Below are 20,191 nucleotides of genomic sequence, written 5' to 3'. Positions count from 1 at the left end.
CACACTTCAATTCACTGCAGTAAGCCACCTCTCTGCAGCTGAAAGGAGACACAAACCTAGGGACATGAGATAAATGGATTTTTTTCCCCTAAAGAATTGCCAGTTTTCATGATCTTGGATAGAGTTCTATCTTGAGAAGTAACCACAGTTGCTCTTCACAGAAAACATACAGCAACATCTAATATTGAGAAAAACTGTGAGCATTTCCACTTCTGATTAATGAATCGAAACTAAACCAATAAAGTCTAGCCTTTGTGACAGTTCTTTGTCTCCTCCTTGGCCAAGAATTTCTGCACACACTGAGTCAGAGTGTCAGCACTCTCTTGACTTGGCACACAACTTGACATGAGTCACTAGAAGGATTTGAAACTTAGGGTTGGAAAAAGCCACTGCTGTTAAGTTGGTACAGACAAAAATATTTGGGTGTCAACTCTTGTGTTCCTGGATATAGCTTGCTCATTCATCTACATGTTGATTCATTCAATAAATATTCTAATGTACCCAATAAAATACAAAATACTAGGTAAAAAGTTTAATTAGTAAAAAAAAAAACAGTGAAAAGCAAGTGTCTCACCTCAATGTGCTAGTTTCTCTGCTGAGGGACAATCACTGCTAGCAGTTTCTTGGAGGATCCTTCTAGAGATATTCTAGGCATATATGTGCCTTTCGCTTGGTTTACATAAGTGTTATCGCATCCCTTCAATAGCCTGGGCACTGGTTTATATAAAGTGATGATCAAGACTTGGGCCCTGTCCCTGAGGAGGAAATAGAACATAAACCAACTTCCACCTTATGATTGACAAGTTCCCTGATTGGAGGTACTTATAGGCGGGGTGGTGGTTTGACTGAATCAGGATTGAAATATCAATGTGTCTTATCAGCTGTCACAAGTAAATTGTTGTTATTAATAGTGAAGTGCCAGTATTTGAAAATTATTTTTTAACATCGGATAATATGTATTCCTGTGATAATCGACCTCACTTGCATCCTAATTTGCTTACAACTGAGACAGAAAGGTGTGGAGATTAAGCTGTTTCACTGAGAATTGTGCATGACACTGGACACATCTATGGTAGATTCTCCTGTAAATGTGATCTGGTGCATATCCCAGGCAGTTGAACATTTTGTACAATCAGGGTACAAGAAGAGCATAATTTCTTCATTTTCTGGGGGACCACTAGAAAGTTTTCCCTAAATAGTATATGCTTCCCATTTAGTGGGGTATGGTTTTCCTAGTTGCCTGGTTTCAAAATATTCATTCTTACAATGGAAGGGAAGTCAGGAAGTGACAAAGCCTCCCATCTGGATTGAATACAGTTTGGGACAGTAGTTTGTGCATGGTGAGGCAGATAACACTTTACAGATTTAGTAGACAGCTGAGTCTGATGCATGTGGATGCAAGCTACTGGTAGAAGACTTGGAGCAAATCCTTTCAATGCAGCTTGGATTTATGGGAGATTTTCAGGCGCCTGTAGGCTTGGAAGAGGGGTGTACAGTAGTATGTGGTTCACAAAGAGTTCACGTTTACTTCGGTTCACCTGGATTCTCACTCCCAATTGAGTTTTACTTCCAGTATGCTTGTAAACCAACTTCAGACTCGGATGCAAACTCGGCTCAATGTCTGATAGGGAGTTAAAGAGAGAAAATAAAAAATGGCATAAATAAGTTTCACATGATTTCCAGTCCAAGCTATGAGCTGGCTCTGGCTCGCTCAATCAGCCAGGAGCAGAAAAAGTTTTGCAAACTTCAGTGACCCTTGCAAAAAGCCTGGTCTACATCCTGCCATCAGGAGAAAACCCAGAACCGGTTAGATGTGCCCTGTTTTGGTTTCTTTTACAGCTTGCCTTGCAGTCGTCCTAGGAGAGAATATGGCCCAAGTACATTCTCCTCTTGATCTTCCAAACGTGCCCCTCTAAGGGGCAAGAAGGTTTGCTTTCATTATGGCACATAAGGCAAAAATGTATCTTGGAATGAAGTACAGCTGAATTGCTGAGGGCAGGACTATAAAATACAATCTTTCCCAAGGATTTTCTTCCTTAGGAGCTCAAATAGCAGCCTAGCTTGACAGCAGGGGCTCTAGGCTGACTTAAGTTTTTATATCATGTCAGAAAAATATAAATATAATTATCTTCCTTCATTAAAGAACCCATAACCCAAATTTGTACAGTCAGCCAAATTTCAGTTGGAAAAATACTGAAATATGTTATTATCCTTTTAAAAGTCATCTGTACAACACTAGGATATAGGGCATAAGGTTTGAGAGGGATTTTTTCTTCCTTCCTTCCTTCCTTCCTTTTTTTCCTTTCTTTTTAAAAGTCATATGAAGCAGAACTACATCTGAGTGAAATCTTGCCTTTTCACCTAGTTTTTTCCCCTAGCTAAGTTAAATAAAGCACAAAAAGAGTGCATTTCCCAAGTACGTTATGAGATCCTGTCAATTTGTTTCTTCCCCTTGCTTTGAAAACCACCCCTAAAGAGATAAAATTACTTGCATCGATTCTTACAGAAAAGCAGCCAAGGTTTTATTAAAAACATTGTCCTTCGTACTCTTGCATATTTTCCTTTTCTCCCTAACATGGAAGGACATCAAATATAAAAGAAACACAAATGTACAATACTGCCTCTTTCATCTTTGCTCAATTTCCAAAATCTTCCAACCCATTGCTTTACTTTTCTTTATTAAATTTTAAAGCCGAGTGAGTGGAATGCTGCATTTGAATTGTGAGGCCATGGGGGACGTTGGTGAGAGACTATCTGCATTGTTTCACTCATTCAATTCTCATAAGCTCTTCTCACCCTATATTGGGATTGGCAAAATATTTTTATATCTTGGGGAAGATGATCAAGCTAATTGGTTTCCTTTAGAACTCAGAATTCTGGAAGTTCATGATCCTTGATGTGACTGGATTCTTTAGTAATTAAAAAAAAAAAAAAGATGAAAAAGTGTCCTGGATACCTGGTCGAATATACAAACTTTAAGAACAAGTTCAGAGTTTCCTCTCTAATACATACAGTGTATTACAGAGTATTCCTTGGAAGAGCAATCCTCTGAAATACACATGAAAAATAATTTGATAATTAAAAAATCATTTAATGAAAAAATGTGTGATGATCTGGATTTCTTGCTTTTTAAAATTAGCAGCTTGATAAAGTTCACTAAAACATGTCCCTGTGAGAAGTGATCTCTAAAAGCCATAGTTGTAAAGCAGACTCTATAGCAAAATAAAGGCAAAATATCTGTGATAATAAGTTAAATGAAAAAAATCCAAAATTTTATCTTTCTTTTTAAAGACTAAAAGGAAACACATCAAAAGAATAGCCTAGAATTACTTGTTATATTTTTCTTTTTTCTATTTTCATTCTTTCTGCAATTTGGAATAATTACCTTTCTAACAACAATAATCGCCAGATCAGCTATAGTCCTTATATTTTTAGTGGGTCTGATTTATCCTGGACTGCCCTGTGCTTAGAGATGCAGACCTCTGATTTTTAAAAAATATGTGCTTTAAACACAGAATAGCTTATCAGAAACTGTAATTGTGTTAGATAAAATCTTGGCCCTAAAAGAAAACACAACTGTACGTGCTGGGATAAGCATTTTGAAACTAAATGAATAACTGAGGTTATTAGTTCAACGATGAGCACACCTGAGTTTTGAGACGTATGACCCAATAGCATATGATGAAATCCTGGATCCACAGAGAGTGTCTCATATTCACTAAACTCATCAGAATGAGCATTTAGTTCCTCTAAAGCAAGGTGCAGTAAATCAGGGGAAAGCTGCAGATCCAGTCAGACCTGTTTGCATTCCTTTCCCCTCAGTGATTCCTTAGTTCAATGGGGTTCATCCTTTGGGAATGTTTTAACACCCTTTGGAAACAGTGCCAAAGTCCAGGGCTTTGACAGCTTGATAAAACCTTATTTTAGGCTGGGTGCGGTGGCTCACGGCTGTAATCCCCCAACACTTTAGGAGGCCAAGGCGGGCAGATCACCTGAGGTCAGGAGTTCAAGACCAGCCTGACCACCATGGTGAAACCCTGTCTCTACTAAAAATACAAAATTAGCCAGGCATGGTGGCACATGCCTATGATCCCAGCTACTCAGGTGGCTGAGGCAGGAGAATCTCTTGGACCCCGGAGTCGGAGGTTGCAGTGAGCTGAGATTGCACCATTGTACTCCAGCCTGGGCAGCAAGAGAGAAACTCTTGTCTCAAAAACAAAAAAACAAAAAAACAAACAACAAAAAAACACAAAACCAAAAAATCACACCGTATTTTATCCTGAGATGGAGAAAAATGTGCCTCTGGGAGGGGCTAAATTATCAAAGGCAATGCTATGTAGCAGCAGTAAGTTAACTAGCAGATCTTGGAGAGATGAGAGCCCCTTTGAACTTGCTGGGAAGTTTAACAGCGAGAGTACAGATTCCTGGGAGAAGATCTGTTACCAAAAGACGATAAAGAACTAGTAAGTAGCTTTCCAGCTGGACAAAAGGCAGGAGACAGAATCCATCCAGCTGCAGATCCGTGTTTAATTCTTGCACTGGGGGAGGGAGTGAATGCATAGAATTTACGGGATGGTGTTGAAAATATAATAGATGCCCAAACAAGAAATCGGGCAGATTCATTTTTCTTTTGTATTATGGACCGGAATTTAAAGTGTCAGTTTGAACAGGGAATTAACTGGACTTGCTGGGATGACAAGTCATGAGCCATTAGGGAAACTGGTCATTTACCGATGCCAAGGCCAGCTCTCTTCCTGGGGACTCTCTTTGAAGTCAGGAGATGTTGAGAACACAGGGGGTGAAGGAAGGAATGGAAATTAGGGTGAGAACGGGCTTTGTAGTGGTATCATTTCTCCAAAACAATCTAGTGCTTTTCCCTTCTTCATTCATTCAGCAAATATTTCATGACCTCTCTGTGCCTGGCACTCTGCTGGCATTTGGGATTCAAAAATGAATACAGGAGAATTCATCTCTTAAAGAGTCTGGAGGTAATTTCAAACACTGACAAATTTCCTCTTCCTATTCTTATTAGGAGGAGCAGCCTGGAAGATGCATTGCCCCATATTTCTATAATCTTATGTCTCTAATTTAAAGACATTTCAAATTTCATATAATTTTACTCTTTTTAGTAAAGGCAATTCATTAAATACATAAGATGTTATTTGAAATGCTTTTTTTTTTTTAAACCTAAATAAACTCATTTGTTAAAAAAGAAAATTGCCCCAAGTCAGCCAGAGTTTTCATTCTGATTTTGTTGTTGTTGTTTTGGTAGAGACCAGGTCTCACTATGTTGCCCTGGTTGGTCTTGAACTCCTCAGCTCACGCAATCCTCCCACCTCAACCTCCTAAAGTGCTGGGATTACAGGCATGAGCCACTGCGCCCAGATTCATCGTTGTTTTTTAACAATTTAGTTTCTGTATTGATTTCATGAGCCTCCTTTTCCATCTGTTGAAATCCATGGATTGTATTAGAAAGACATTTGACCTATTGGGGGAGATGGATTATTATTGTTTTTAAATCAATTAGACATCTAACTAGGCTGAAAACAACCATGAAAAGGTTTTTGTTTGTTTATTTGTTTTTGCCTGGCAGCCACACAACCAAAGTATAAAGGCTTGTTTAAAAAAAAAAATCTGTTTTGCCTATCTAAACCTTTCTAAAAGGAAGGAAATAAAATTTTGTAACTTTCCAAGAAGTGAAAACCAATTAACATTTTAAAGTCACATTACACTCATAACCTCTAATACATTGTTTCCAGAAGAGCTATTTCTGCTGAGTCAGAATATAAAATAGGATTCAAATACCTATTTCTTTGATAAGTTTAAATGACTGTGACTAACAATCTCAATATTTCTTGTTTTATGGAAAAATTTTAGTTTCTCAAGGATCCCGTGGGGATTGGACATGATGGTGTTTAAAGGCCTCTAATGAACCCTGCCTTGGATATGTGTAGTCCCCTCCCGCACTGCATCAGGATTGGTCTGTGAAAACGGCAGAAATGATGGTATGACTTTTCCTAGGCTAGATCACAAAAGACCTTGTGGCTCCTCTCTCTCTTTCTCATACATACGCACATCATTCCATCCAGGGGAAGCCAGATGCTGTGTTGTGAGGACAGTCAGGCAACCCCATGGAGAGGCCCATGTGGCAAGGCATTGAGGACTTCTGCCAATAGCCATATGAATGACCATCTTGGAAGTATGTGCTCCAGCCCTGTATAAACCTTCAGATGACTGCAGCCCCTGCTCAGAGCTTGACTGTAACCCCATCAGAGACCCTAAACCAGAGACACTCAGCTAAGTCACTCGTAGGTTCCTAACCTACAGAAACTTTGTGAAATAATAAATGTTTATTGTTTTAAGCAGCCAAGGTTTGGGGTAATTTGTGATGGAGCAATAGATAACAAAGACCCTTTCAAAGTGAGATTAATTGATTCTCTCATTCTCATGCCACACTGGTAATAGCTGCCTTGTGAAATATTCTTACTGGAAGCCATGGGAAGTTTTAAACCTCTCTGGATTCCTGCACATTGCTTGCATTAATTAATACATATACATGTGTGTATCCATATATATAAAGTTAATGCATTTTTTCTTAACATTTTTTGAAATTCATTTTCCATTTTAAAGACAATATATGCTTATTAAAGAAGATGTGAGGAAACGTTAAAAAAAGTTACTGATAGTTCTAACACCGAAAGACATCTATAGTTAGCACATTTGAGTGTACTTCCCCATGTTTTCTTTCAGGGTGTTTAAAAAAGTAGTTGTGATCATGTGCTGTATAACCATATTTTCACCAAGTCAAATCCACTTCCTTAAATAACAGAGCCCAATAATGTGCTTTGCTCATCTTTGTCATTCAGCTCCCTGCTCCGAGTGACAGGTTCTCAGAGAAATCAGATGCAACTATGTCCTGAGCGTGCAGATGGCTCATGAGGGTGTCGTGTGTTTGGAGCCAGGCCCTGGCAGGGAGTGACCAGTGCCGGGGATGCCAGACACATGGAAGATGATTTACATCAACAGGCAGTTTCCTCTGTGCATATTCTTTTTATTTTCAGTACTGACATGTGTGTGAAGGGCCAACCCCTGTCCCCCACTAACTTATATTTATATCCACAAATTTCTTAAGGAAATCAACACTTCCTTATTCTCTGCTCTTCGTATAAGGCTGCAATGCTGGCAAAGCGTAGGCATCAGGACCCTCTCCAAGGCCCTGAGAAGGGTTCTATAAAATGTTCAGAGGGTCATACGTTTTTGTAAAATTTGCAAAAATAAAAAAACTTGAATCACAATAGGTTAAGACTGCTACATCTTTCCACTCTGCCCCACCCGCCAACCCAACACACATACACTTTCCTTTATGCAGGGTGGTGCTGAGTGGTCATGTGAGGGCATTTTATTGTTATAATTTTTTTTTTTTAAACAGAGCCTGAAAAATTGTGTCAGTTCCAGGACCTAAAAACCTGGATATACCTCTTCGTCTCTGAATTGCAAATATATAGGTAATATATTTTTAATATAAATAGATATCTGTGTGTATTTATATATATATTTTAACAGTTTTTTAATTCTTTGTACAGTGAACATAATTTATTTATTATTTGTTAGCCTTATTTGTTAAGTCAGAGGAAATTTCAGAGCCGTGAGGGTTACAGAATGAGGGATTTCTAATGAGTTCAATGTTCTAAGTGGTTTTATGTGATTCCCAGGGTTGTTTAATCAGAATTCATAGGTTCTCAAGAGGTGCTCCTCCCTGTGTTCACAAAACCCCACTTACTGACTCTGTAGATACTTTTTGCAGAAAATGGCTGCCTCTTCAGTTGTCCACTGTGACCCTTCAACTAGGAGAGAACCAAATAGATTTAACTTACTCAACTCGACACTTTTGAACAAAAAAGAATGCAGAATATATAGCACCAACCAGGTGAGGGTTCAACTCTATAAAAAAACTGTGCTGCTCCCTGAATGTTTATTCACTTTACTTGTTGATAGAGGAATTTATCCTTCTTTTAAAAAAACTTTTGAAATTTTAAAATCAAATCAATGCCTGCTGTAGCAACCAGGAAAATATGCTCTTCAGATGTCCCTTTAAGAGGACCTGCGGCCGGATGCGGTGGCTCACGCCTGTAATCCCAGCACTTTGGGAGGCTGAGGCAGGCGGATCACGAGGTCAAGAGAGCGAGACCATCCTGGCTAACACTGTGAAACCCTGTTTCTATTAAAAATACAAAAAAAAAAAAAAAAAAGAAAAGAAAAAAGCCGGGCATGGTGGTGGTGCCTGTAGTCCCAGCTACTCGAGAGGCTGAGGCAGGAGAATGGTGTGAACCTGGGAGGCGGAACTTGCAGGAACTGAGATCGTGCCACTGCACTCCAGCCTGGGCGACAGAGCGAGACTCTGTCTCAAAACAAAAACAAAAACAAAAACAAAAACCTGCTGTGGGGCACATAGCAGAATGATGCCCCTAGCTGCCACATCTTTGGATCTACTGCGACATTCATGCTGAGCCATAGCCCTCTGGGCTGCTCCCAGCCAGTGACTGAACACTGCAGTGGTGCTAGGGTGCAAGCACAGGCCCATCCCGCCTGACACAGAACTCTGCTAATGGGCAACTTTTGCTTAGACAGTCCCTATCAGCCTGGCAAGTCTTTCTCAGAACTGCTCTGGGTTCCCAGGCTATTCCTATCCAGCCTTTCCTTGCCTCTCTCTCTCCACAGGTGGCAGACCTGATCTCAATCCCAGCTCTCTCTCTGTCTACTCCTGCTTCCTGCTTCCTTTATCCTTCACAGGCTAAGCATTAAACATCAAGTAAGTAAACATCAAGTCCCATCTAAGCATGTACTTCTCTGAGCATCTGAACTGACATACGTACTCCCTGTTAAAAATGAGCAAATCTGGAAGGGCTTACACGAAGAAGCAACAGTTCCTCCCCTCATTCTGTCCTTCCCCGCATTTCCTCACATGAGGAAACACTTTCAACAGTTTCTCTTATAGCTCTTTGGCAGTTACTTCCATACTCCTAAAATAATAAGTTTATGCCATGTTTATTATTTATTTGATATATATTTTAGATATTTGTTATATACATATAAATATATGTAATATGTTTGTTTCCATAATATGTTTATGCCATATCTTTCTTTTCTTTTTTAACCATTGAAGTATAATGGACACACAATAAACTGTTTATATTTAATGTGAGCAGTCTGATGAATTTTGACATTTATATATGCCACAATCAAGCTATTAAAAAGGGCAAGGGAAAACTTTCAGGGGTGAGCACATTCATCACCCCTGAAAGTTTCCTCATGCTCCTTTTAATACCCCCTACCACCTCTCCATACTCTCTGATCTGTTTTCTGTCACTATAGGTTAGTTTTCATTTTTCTAGAATTTTAAATAAATGGAACCTTATAGTATGTGCTATTTTTTCCTGACTTCTTTCACTCAGCATAATTAATTTGAGATTCAACCATGTAGTTGCATGTACCTAATTCATTCTTTCTTGTTACCAAGTAATATATCTCATTGTATAAATACAGCATGATTTGTTTATTCATTCATCTTTTGGTGGACATTTGGGTTGTTTCCAGTATGGGGCTATCACAAATAAAGTTGCTATGAACATTTTTACACAAGTGTTTGTATAGATTTACATTTTCTTTTCTCTTTCCTTTCTCAATGATCGTTGTACTTTATCATGGGGTATCCAAAGTCTTGAGTGCCATTGTTTCATATATTTTATCTGGTATTTTAGTTGTTTCAGGCAGTATGGTAAATCTAATCCTTCTTACTCCACTCAACTGGAAGTGGAATTATCACATATCTCTTTAGCTAATTGTAATCTCCCTTTGAGTGATCCAATACCACTTCATGTGTAGTGTATGAACCCCCGGTATACCTGTTTTTTCCCTCCCAGCCTTTGTGCTATGGTTGCCATATATTTTGCTTTTACTTGTTATAAACTCTTCAATACATTATTATTACTTTCCTGTTTCTTTAGTCAACAAGTTTAGACATTATCTGCTGATTTCCATAATGTTGGCTATGGATTTAACTCACTTGTCTTTCATCTTCCAAATCTGGCCTTTCTTTTCTCCACTTCCCCATAAATTGCCACTAGTTTTAGATGTTTTCTGCTATTAACAGTTACCTTTGTAACTACCAAAAAATACACTCACATCCTTACTTCTAATTCCATCGACCATTTGACAGTACCTCTTAATTCTTTGATTTGTGAGGTGAAAGTATGAAAGCTCTTACCCTTTCCTTCATTTCTTGATTCCTCCTAATCTCAACCAAATGCTTAATTTTAACTTATGTTGTCAAGAAAAAAGAAAACAAAAAACGTGAACCTCATTCTGCAACTACCCGTAAGTCTTCCTTTTTAGGCTGACCCTGTGGGTTGATTCTAAGAGTTGAAAATTGATCAGCAGTGATTATAATGTTATGACTATGGAAAGATTGTTCACTGCTTAGCTGCATAAGACACTCTGATTTTATGTCTTTTTTTTTTTCATAGCTTTGTGATTGTCTTGGAATTTCTAATTATTTCCTTCTCTCCATCCCCATCTTTTGCATTGCTGTGATTTTTTTTTACAACTTGATATTCCAATTTCTTAAAGATAGTATCAAATATGTGGATTACTTCAGGTCATATACATTTTTTCCCCAGGTACCTGCCTTTCAAAGCCCTTGTCCCACCAGCTCCAAACTGGACTGTTCTTCTCTAGATTTATTGAAAAACTAAAACTGAAGAGACAATTAAACCATGTCTTCCTTCCATTTTTCTCCTGTTTGGCTTGTTTCTTCAACTCCATATTTTTCTCTTTTTTGGTTTACTCTCTTGTTTTATTGGAACACATTCTTGAATCACTTCTTTAAGAAGGGTATATGAGAGGTAAATTTACTGAGTCCTTCCACGACTTAGAATAACTTTATTCTACTCTCCAATTATATTGATAATTTGATTGAATGTTGATTTTTTCATTTAAAATCATTTTTCCTCAGAACTTTGAAGGCAATGTTTCATTGTCTTCTAGAATTCAGTATTGCTGAGAAATGAGATGACAATCTGGTTTTTTGGAAAATAAGGCAATTTGCTTTTTTCACTTCGAATTTTTTTGGATAAAAAATCTTGATATTCTTAAATTTCACCATTCTAGGTCATTTTTCTTTCATTTTGTGTAGTATTCTACTATTTTTTTCTCCTTCTTTTCTTCAGTCTAGAGACTCATGTCTTTCAGCTCTGATAAATTCCCTTTTAAAAATTTGTTTGTATTCTCTCATTTTGTTTGTTCTTTTTGGACCATCTATTCACTGAACATTAGCCTCCTGGATTTGTACATTACAATTTAGCCTTTCTTTTGCATTTTTAATCTATTTGTATTTTCTACTTTCTTGGAGATTTCCTTGATTTTATCTTTCAATCAATTTATTAAAACTTTGCTTAAATCACTATACTTTTAATTTCTAAGAGGTCTTTCTTATTTTGGGTCATTCCTTTTTTATAACATCCAGTTCTTGAATTACAATCTTAATATTTTAAAAATTCTGTCACAGATAATTCTGATAGTTAAAATATCATTTTCTAGTATGTATTCTTAAAATGTGCAAATTTGTGCATATCTTGCATGGGTAATGAGTGTGGATATGTCCATGGACATACATTTCTCAAGGGTTGGTATTTTAAAAATCTACTAGGAGATGTTATTTTTCCCTTTAGTAGAATGCAACTTTCTTCAGTGTAAGTTGAATTTTCAAAATATGGAGTTCACATGTTCAGAGTATGTACTTTCTCACTGACCTAGACCAGCTGCTGCATTGAATTTGCTTTAGAGAAATTTGTTTTTCTTCTTTCAAAAATTTGGGAGTTCTTTTCTTTTTTATTGTATGTTTATATCTCACATGTCAGTTGATGATCTGAAGCCAAGGGACCAATACTGGGTAATGTATGACCAGAACCAGATGAGAATACTTAGTAGCTGGGACAGAAACTCTTGCAAGTGTTTAGAAACTGATGTCCTCTCAGAGTCATCCTGGAATGTAGATGCAGTGGGAGGGCTGGGGAGAAAGATCATTAATCTGGAAATTGACCCTTTCAGCATCTGCCTTCCTCCAGATATACTAGTTGGGTGATCTAATTGCATGGTTGTTCAGAGTCTTAAAAGTATATGCAAATTGATAAACTATGCACCAAAATAGTAGCCATGCTTATTTGTGGGTTTCAGGATATGGGGTGTTACCTTTCCTTTAAAAATATATATATATGCAGCTGGGCACAGTGGCTCATGCCTGTAATCCCAGCACTTTGGGAGGCCAAGGTGGGTGGATCACGAGGTCAGGAGTTCGAGACCAGCCTGGCCAACAAAGTGAAACCCCGTCTCTACTAAAAATACAAAAAATTAGCCGAGCATGGTGGTGGGAGTCTGTAATCTCAGCTACTCAGGAGGCTGAGGCAAGAGAATCTCTTGAACCTGGGAGGCAGAGGTTGCAGTGAGCCAAGATCGCGCCATTGCACTCGAGCCTGGATGACAGTGCAAGACCCCATTGCAAAAACAAAAACAAAAAAAATTCCTTATTTCTAAATTTACTACAATGAACATAACTTATGTAATAAGAAAATAATTTATTTTTAAAGTGTATATATGAAGTTTTCTTCTGAATCTCCATTTACTATGTTGAAAGCAGCAAAAAAAAAAAAAAAAAAAAAAAAAAAAAAGCAAAAAAAAATATTTTAACTCTAGAGCTAATGACCATAGCTGAGATGAAAAGATTAAAATCCTTCAATGGAAAGGGCCAAGAATGTGATAGATAAAGGGGAAGGAGAGTGGGTAAAAATATTGGTGGGGAAGATATAGAGAAGGAGGTGGGAGCAGAGAGAAGAGGCCTCAGGTATATACTCTTCTGCCCTCAACGCTCACAAATGATGGAATCATGGCTTTGGATATAGTCTGGATTTGCAGATGGCATATAATTGAAATTGGACATCTGAATTTTCAGTATTACTGTGGTGGAAACTCATGAGGTAGGTTTCTGCCCTAGTATAATAATTCAGAAATAAGTTATACATGTGGTTGGATGGTATGTGCATCACTGACTGCCCATTTAAACAGGCAATATTCAGATCACCCATACCACCCAGGCAGCCTCTGCTTTGAAGAGGGCTTTTGAGAGAAGGCTGGCTTCTCCCTACTGAGGATCTATTCATTTGTAAAATCAACAAATGCAATGGGACCTGTACTGAGATTTTTACTCAGAGCCCAGAGTTTAAAATGCTGTCAGGATTGAACGGAATGTGAAAACCACATCACCACAGAATTGCATTAATGAATGATCTGGAAGATGGACTGAAAGTAAAATTTTGATGTATTCTCAAGAGAATGAGAGCAAAACATCGGAATACAAAACTGACTTTTGTATTCTCTCTTTGTTAAAAGGAGGATAAATGTTATCCATTAGAAAGAGTCCATTCTTTTTGGGAATCCCTATAATTCAGGAATTTGCATCCATGGGCATTATTGAGAAATGCCAGTGTTTAGAAATCTTGTGCCTTGAATGGCTTGTTGGGCTATATTTTAGTATGTTTGAGTCACACAACCACCAACTGGCCTAAGAGACTTACTTTAAAATTCTAAGCCTGGAGTATCTAAGAAGACTTTGAAACCAACCCCTAACTTTAAGAGAGGTCAAATTTAAGAATTGCAAAATCAAACTACAATCTTATATTGTATAACTGACTTAATGATTATTGCTCAGAATGAATTAACAATACCTAACAATAAATCAAAGGACAAACACTAACTGTGATATATCTCTCAATATACAACATACCTGTCAAGTTGAGTCATTTTCAAGCTTATGATGAGTGCAATGACTTGTTATGTCTTGTCATACGTTTTTAAAAAAATATATTGTCAGTGTCAGGTACTGTGGCTTCTTTTGTTTTTCTGTATTCTGAGAGCAAGGGTTGCAAACCTCCCACTCTCCAGCCACTCCCCCAAAACAAACAAATATACTCAAACAGCGTAATTTTTATTGGCTTATTCTTAAGGGCGATATCTTAACATCTTGGTATAACAAGAGTTTCAGAAACAGAATAACACCAGCTAATGTGTTTGTGTGCTTGCAGCATGCCAGACAGTCTTCTAAACACTTTACTTGTATTAATTTATTTAATCCTCACAGCAACCTGATTAGACAATATGGTCATTATGGATTGAATTATGTCCCTCCCCACACACAAAAAAAAGATATGCTGGAGTCCTAACCCCTCAATACCTCAGAATATGACCTATTTGGACATAGAGCTTTTACAAGGGTAATCAAGTTAAAATGAGGTCACTAGGGTAGATCAGGCACATGTAGACGGAAGATGACCAGAAGAGATACTGAGAGAAGATGCCATCTACAAGCGAAGGAAAAAGGTCTAGAACAGATTCTTCCTTCATAGCCCCCAGAAGGAACTGACCCTACCTACACCTTAATTCAGATTTCTAGCCTCCAGAACTGTGAGATAAACTTCTGTGAAGTCATCTAGTTTATGATACTGTGTTACAGCGGCTCTTATAAACTAACATAATTGTACTATTATTATTGTCCCCATTTAAAAGTTGAGGAAACTGAGGGCAGAAAGGTTAAGTAACAAGACTGAAGTTTGGCCTGGCATGGTGGCTCACACTGGTAATCCCAGCACTTTGGGAGGCTGAGGCAGGTGGATAACCTGTCACCTGAGGTTGGGAGTTTGAGACCAGCCTGGCCAACATAGTGAAACCCGATCTCTACAAAAATAGAAAAAAATAGCCAGGTGTGGCGGCCAGCACGTGTAATCCCGGTTACTCAGGAGTCTGAGGAACAAGAATTGCTTGAACCCCGGAGGCGGAGGTTTCAGTGAGCTGAGATCGCACCACTGAACTCCAGCCTGGACAACAGAGCAAGACTCTCTCAAAAAACAAAACAAACAAAAGACCGAAGTTTATGGCTAGTAAATGGGATGAAAACTCAGTCTGCTTCCAAATTCTGTCTTCCTAAATGGCTAAGGTATTTGACCTCTCTAAATTCAATTATTGTAGATACTGCTCTTGGTTCCAACTCTCCCTGCCAACCTCTTTCCACCCAGTGCAGGGCACAGTTATGATGAACCATTGATTAAAGTGTACCCGAAATGAAACAAAACAAAACAACAACAAAATAACATAACAACAACAACAACAAAACATCTAATACATATATTGAGCCCTAGTATCAGGCACTTATTATGATCAGGAACTGATAATATAAAGATAATATTATTCTGGTCTCTGTCCAAGACCTCACACCTTAGAAGGGGAACATGCTCTTTACTTAGGGTGAGGGAGCCCCACAGGGGTGCATAGCAGAGATATGAGTCAGTTTCACCTAGGAAGAGGCAAAGACCTCTATGGAAAATACCCCATGTAGGAGATAACCTTTGAGTTGGGCCTTGATAAGTGGAAAGAATTTGATAGATGGCTAACATAGAGAAACATTTGGAAATAGTTTCATTTTGGTGAATGTAGTTGGATACGTAGGGTTAGTAGCTCTAATTTTAAGAATATATGAATGAAAAAGCAACATTGGAGCTCTAGGCAATTGCTTGGCAAGGCTACTTTTATCAAATGAGAGAAGAGCTGCAGACAGTAGATAGTTTCTACTTTTCACAGTTATACTCCAAAGGCCATTAGCTTAAAGTTTAATAAACCTGCATGACCTAATGGAAGAAAGACTTGGGAACCTTAATTGGATTTTTCAGGGGCAGTTGAATCTGTACCAGTTGAAACTGGGACCAGTAAGGGAGGCTGATTAAAGTCTCAGGGTCAGGGTAATACTGAAGCTGGAATGTAGTCTGGAATATAGTTTGACCTTCATGGTATTGGCTAACACCGAATGAATAGCTTCCTCATAATATTAAAAATTTCTGTCTTCTCTTAAAAATATAAATCAAAAGATCTGGCAATATTGGGCTTGCATTTCTATAGGGGCTTCCTTTGTGTATTAGTCCAGGCAGGCTATCCTGTGTTGTCCTAACAACACACCCAAACCTGTAATAAATCATCAGAGGAATACATTGTTTTTTATTCATGTCAAAATCCATGTGTTAATGTAATTTCAGTAGCTTTTCTTTGAGTGATGACCCAGGAACCTAGACTTCTAATCTGTAGCTTTGTTCTATTCATCACATGGCTCCCAGGATCTCCTAGGGTATCTTTTTCACTTCAGTAGGGGGAAAAGAAAGAGTGAATAACTGAGTGGGAGATTTTTCACGGACCAGGCCTGGATGGAGCACTCATTCCTACTATATACATTCCATTGGCCGGAACTCAGTCACATGGCCCTAACTAATTATAAGGAAAGCTGGGAACTATACTCTAGCAGGAAGAAGAGGAAATAGAGTTTGTTAAGCACATAGCAACCACATATGTACTCTGCAGCTCACCATAGCTCCTACTCAGACTTCTTCACTAATTTATCTACCTAGCTTCTGTAGGCATTTGAGTTTGCAATCCCCAGTTTAGGTATTGAGAGTTGCAGTAGAAATTACTCAGATTTGGAGTTAGACAGACCTGTTTGAAAATTGGTTGGCCACAGTACTGCTTAAGATAATAGTGCCTTAAGAGAGACCAAAACATAGTTGCTTAAATGAGATAAAAGAAATACTCCCCCACATAGAAGTCCAAGTTGATAGTTATTCTAGAATGGAAAGGAGCCCTACCTCTGAGGTCATTCAGAAATCCAAATTCCTTCTATCTTGATGGTCTGCCACCCCTAAAGTGTGATCCTGGTCCGTGTGATTGGACCAGTGGTTTACCTTCAACACTAATGGGAAGAAGGAAACAGGAACTGGAGGGCATGACCTGGAAGTTAATCACATCCTGTCCTTCTGTTCACATTCCATTAACCAAAATACAGTCACCTGTCCCACAAAGCTGCAAGGAGATCTGAAAAATGTGACCATTTGCTGGGTAGGCATGCATTAAGCTATAATTTGGAAAATTCAGTTACTAAGAGAAGAATGAGGGAAAACTATAAATAGGCCACAGCCATGTACTATTTGTGTGGCCTTGAAAAATAATAAAAATAAGCAGAGGTTCAGTTTTCTTATATAACAAGAGATCCGAAGGTGGGTTTTTGTTTATCAGGCTAATGATGTTAGGGAAAATATGATCACTGAATTTTCTTTTGGCTTTTCTCTCATGATTCCAAGATAGTTGTTCAAGTTTCAATCATCACATCCAAACTCAAGTAAAGAGGAAGATGAAAGATGTACCAGTTGCATCTTTCACATTTATCAGGAAAAGCAAACATCTTCCCAAACTCCCAGGCATTCAGTGAGTGATAAATACATATTATCTCAAAAGAGTTACTTATTTATTCTTTTTTTGTTTTCTTTTTAGTTAACATGTAATTTCACATATTTATGGGCTAGAGAGTGATGTTTCAATACATGTATACAATGTGTAATGATCAAATTATAGTGATTAGCATGTCTATTTTTAATCATTCTGAACCTCAGTTTTCCCATCCATTATATGGGATGCTAAGATCTATCTCATGGAATTGTTGTGAGAGTCAATGAAATAATATTGTTGTCTAGAACACTGCCTAACATATGATAGATGCTCAGTGAAGGGAATAACTTATTATTTGAGGCAGTGAACCTTGACAGTTCTGTCTTTGAATCCACATGACCTTGATTAAGTTGCTTACCTTCTTTGAATCTGTTTCCTCATCTTGAAAGATGGGGATAATTTTATCTTCTTTTTACAGAGCTGTTGTGAAGATTAAGTGGAATTACATATATTAAGCATCCGGCTTATAGGAGCACCTCTTTTAAAGGTTAAGCAGGAGCCACCCTGAATTTACTTGGGGTGAGAGAACAGGAGATGCTGGGTATATGTTGCTGAGATAGCTTCTCCCAGCACACTCCCAGAAGAATGGGGCTGGGTAAACATGATGAACACAGCAAAACACCAATAGGGAGGGATGATGGGAAAGCCAAACACAGGTCAGGTCAGTAAAGGAAGCACAAGTCCAGGGGCCAGTTCAGTCTTCTACCTGAAGCAGAGACAGCACCAGGCGAGTTTCAACAGGGCTCTGGTTACCTTCCCAGGTGGAAGATCAGGCCCTTCTCACTTGTACAGAAGTGGTGAGCTCTGATGGTCTGGAGATGATCAGCAAACTTTGACAGGTCTCTGTCAGTGTCATCCCAACAGCCAGTTCTTAGGGCAGCAGAGGACCCAGGACAGGTCTCTGAAGGATGCCTTCTTCAATGGGGTGGCCAAGCAGCTGCATTGGGACAGGAGTTCATGCAAGCAGATATGGGCGGGGTTAGCCTCATGAATTACAAAGAGGCTGAAAATGAAGGCTTCATTCCTGGGGGCAAATTTGGCCAACACTAGAAGGAGGGCCTTTCCCCTTCATGACTCTTGGGAAGGGTTTGTTGGGGGAAAGAGACATTGAGGGGCAAGATTAAATAGCTCAGTGTTTACCCCAATCAGTTTGCTCCCTACTCTTTGTCTTTCTTTCTCCCTCCATACTTTCCTTCTTTCTTTTTCTCCCTCCTTCTTTCCTTCCCTTCCTTCCCTTTCCTTCCTCTCCTCTCCTTGCCCCTCCCCTCCTTTCCTCCTTACCTCTTCTCTCCTCTTCTTTTCTCTGTTTTCTTTCTTTCTCTTTCTTTCTTTCTCTTTCTTTCTTTCTCTCTCTCTCTCTTTCTTTCTTTCTCTTCCTTCCTTCCACTTTATTGAAATATGATTTTTGTATCAACAATATAATTCAGTGGTTTTTAGTATAGTTGTATGTGCAACTATCACCAATACCCACTTCCAGAACAATTTGATCACTCCAAAAAGAAACCCTGTACCCGATAGCAGTCATTCCCTATTCCTCTATCCCCAGCCTCTGGCAATCATTAACTACTTTATATCTCTATGGATTTGCTTATTCTGGACTTTTCATGTACTTTTGTGGCTGGCTTCTTTCACTATGTTTGAAAACCTTTGTTTTCAAGGTTTATTCCTGTTGTAACATGTATCACTCCTTCATTCTTTTATGGTCGATGATTTCCCCTCATATGGCTATACCACATTTTATTTATCAATTTGTCAGTTGATGGACAGTTGAGCTCTTTTCATCTTTTTACTATTATGAATAACAACGCTAGAACATTTGTGTACAAGTTTTTGTGTGGACATGTTTTCATTTCTCTTGGGTATATGCCTAGGAGTAGAACTGCTGGGTTATGTAGTAACTATATATTTAGCCTCTGAGGAACTGCCAGACTGTTTTCTGTAGTGACTGTACCATTTTGCATTCCCACCACTGTGTATGAGAGTTCCAATTTCTCCACATTCTCTTTTGTTGATTTGCAAAAGGAACACTAGGTGTCTGAACCAATACTTGTTATTGTCTTTTGTATTATACCATTATACCCATCCTAGTAAGTGTGAGGTGGGACCTCATTGTGGTTTTGATTTCCATTTCTCTGATGACTGATAATGGTGACACCCACACCTTTTTTTTTTTTTTTTTTTTTTTTAATACACAGAGTCTCACTCTGTTGCCCAGGCTGGAGAGCAGTGGTACACTCTCAGCTTACTGCAACCTCCACCTCCCAGTTTTAAGTGATTCTCCTGCCTCAGCCTCCTGAGTAGCTGGGATTACAGGCATAAGCCACCAGGCCCAGCTAATTTTTGTATTTTTAGTAGAGACAAGGTTTCACAATGTTGGCCAGGCTGGTCTCGAACTCCTGACCTCAAGTGAACCATCCACCTCAGTCTCCCAAAGTGCTGGGGTTACAGGTGTAAGCCACCATGCCCAGCCGCCCCCACCTTTTTTTAAGAGTAAGCTGAGTGGCTCCTTTTGTGGCAAACAGCATGAAGATCATACAGCTTTTGGGGAAGACCCTACCATATCCCAGAATGAATTCTGCAAAGACACAGAGCTTGTGCTCAGTTATTTAGAGAAGGGCCAAGAAGAATTGAGAAGAAGTGTTCTGAGGTGGCTGACAATTTGCTTCTGTTCTCCCAGCTTGGATTACAGAGATTTTAGTTCTCTCTCCCAGGGCTGAAGGATGGTAGCTCCAGCTGTAAGTGGAAAGTTGCTCTAAAAGCCAAGATGGTTAATATAGTAGAATATTCAATAGTGTTAAGCAGCTTCATTTGACTTTGCTGGAAA

The 20,191-nt window shown here is 38.7% G+C and overlaps 1 long non-coding RNA gene across 2 annotated transcripts in view; it reads right to left on the bottom strand.

Annotated features, from left to right (window-relative positions):
- Positions 1 to 574: 574 nt before the first annotated feature.
- The window catches only part of LOC126948254 (uncharacterized), a 98,836-nt gene continuing 79,219 nt past the window's right edge, over positions 575 to 20,191 (bottom strand). For both annotated transcript variants that reach the window (XR_007723375.1, XR_007723376.1), the window contains one exon: positions 575 to 1,621. This is a non-coding gene — a long non-coding RNA (uncharacterized LOC126948254). The remainder of the gene's footprint in view (positions 1,622 to 20,191) is intronic.

This window comes from Macaca thibetana, chromosome 2 (genome assembly GCF_024542745.1).
Source record: "Macaca thibetana thibetana isolate TM-01 chromosome 2, ASM2454274v1, whole genome shotgun sequence".
NCBI classification, from domain to species: Eukaryota; Metazoa; Chordata; class Mammalia; order Primates; family Cercopithecidae; genus Macaca; species Macaca thibetana.
This window is presented reverse-complemented; position numbering and strand designations above follow the sequence as displayed.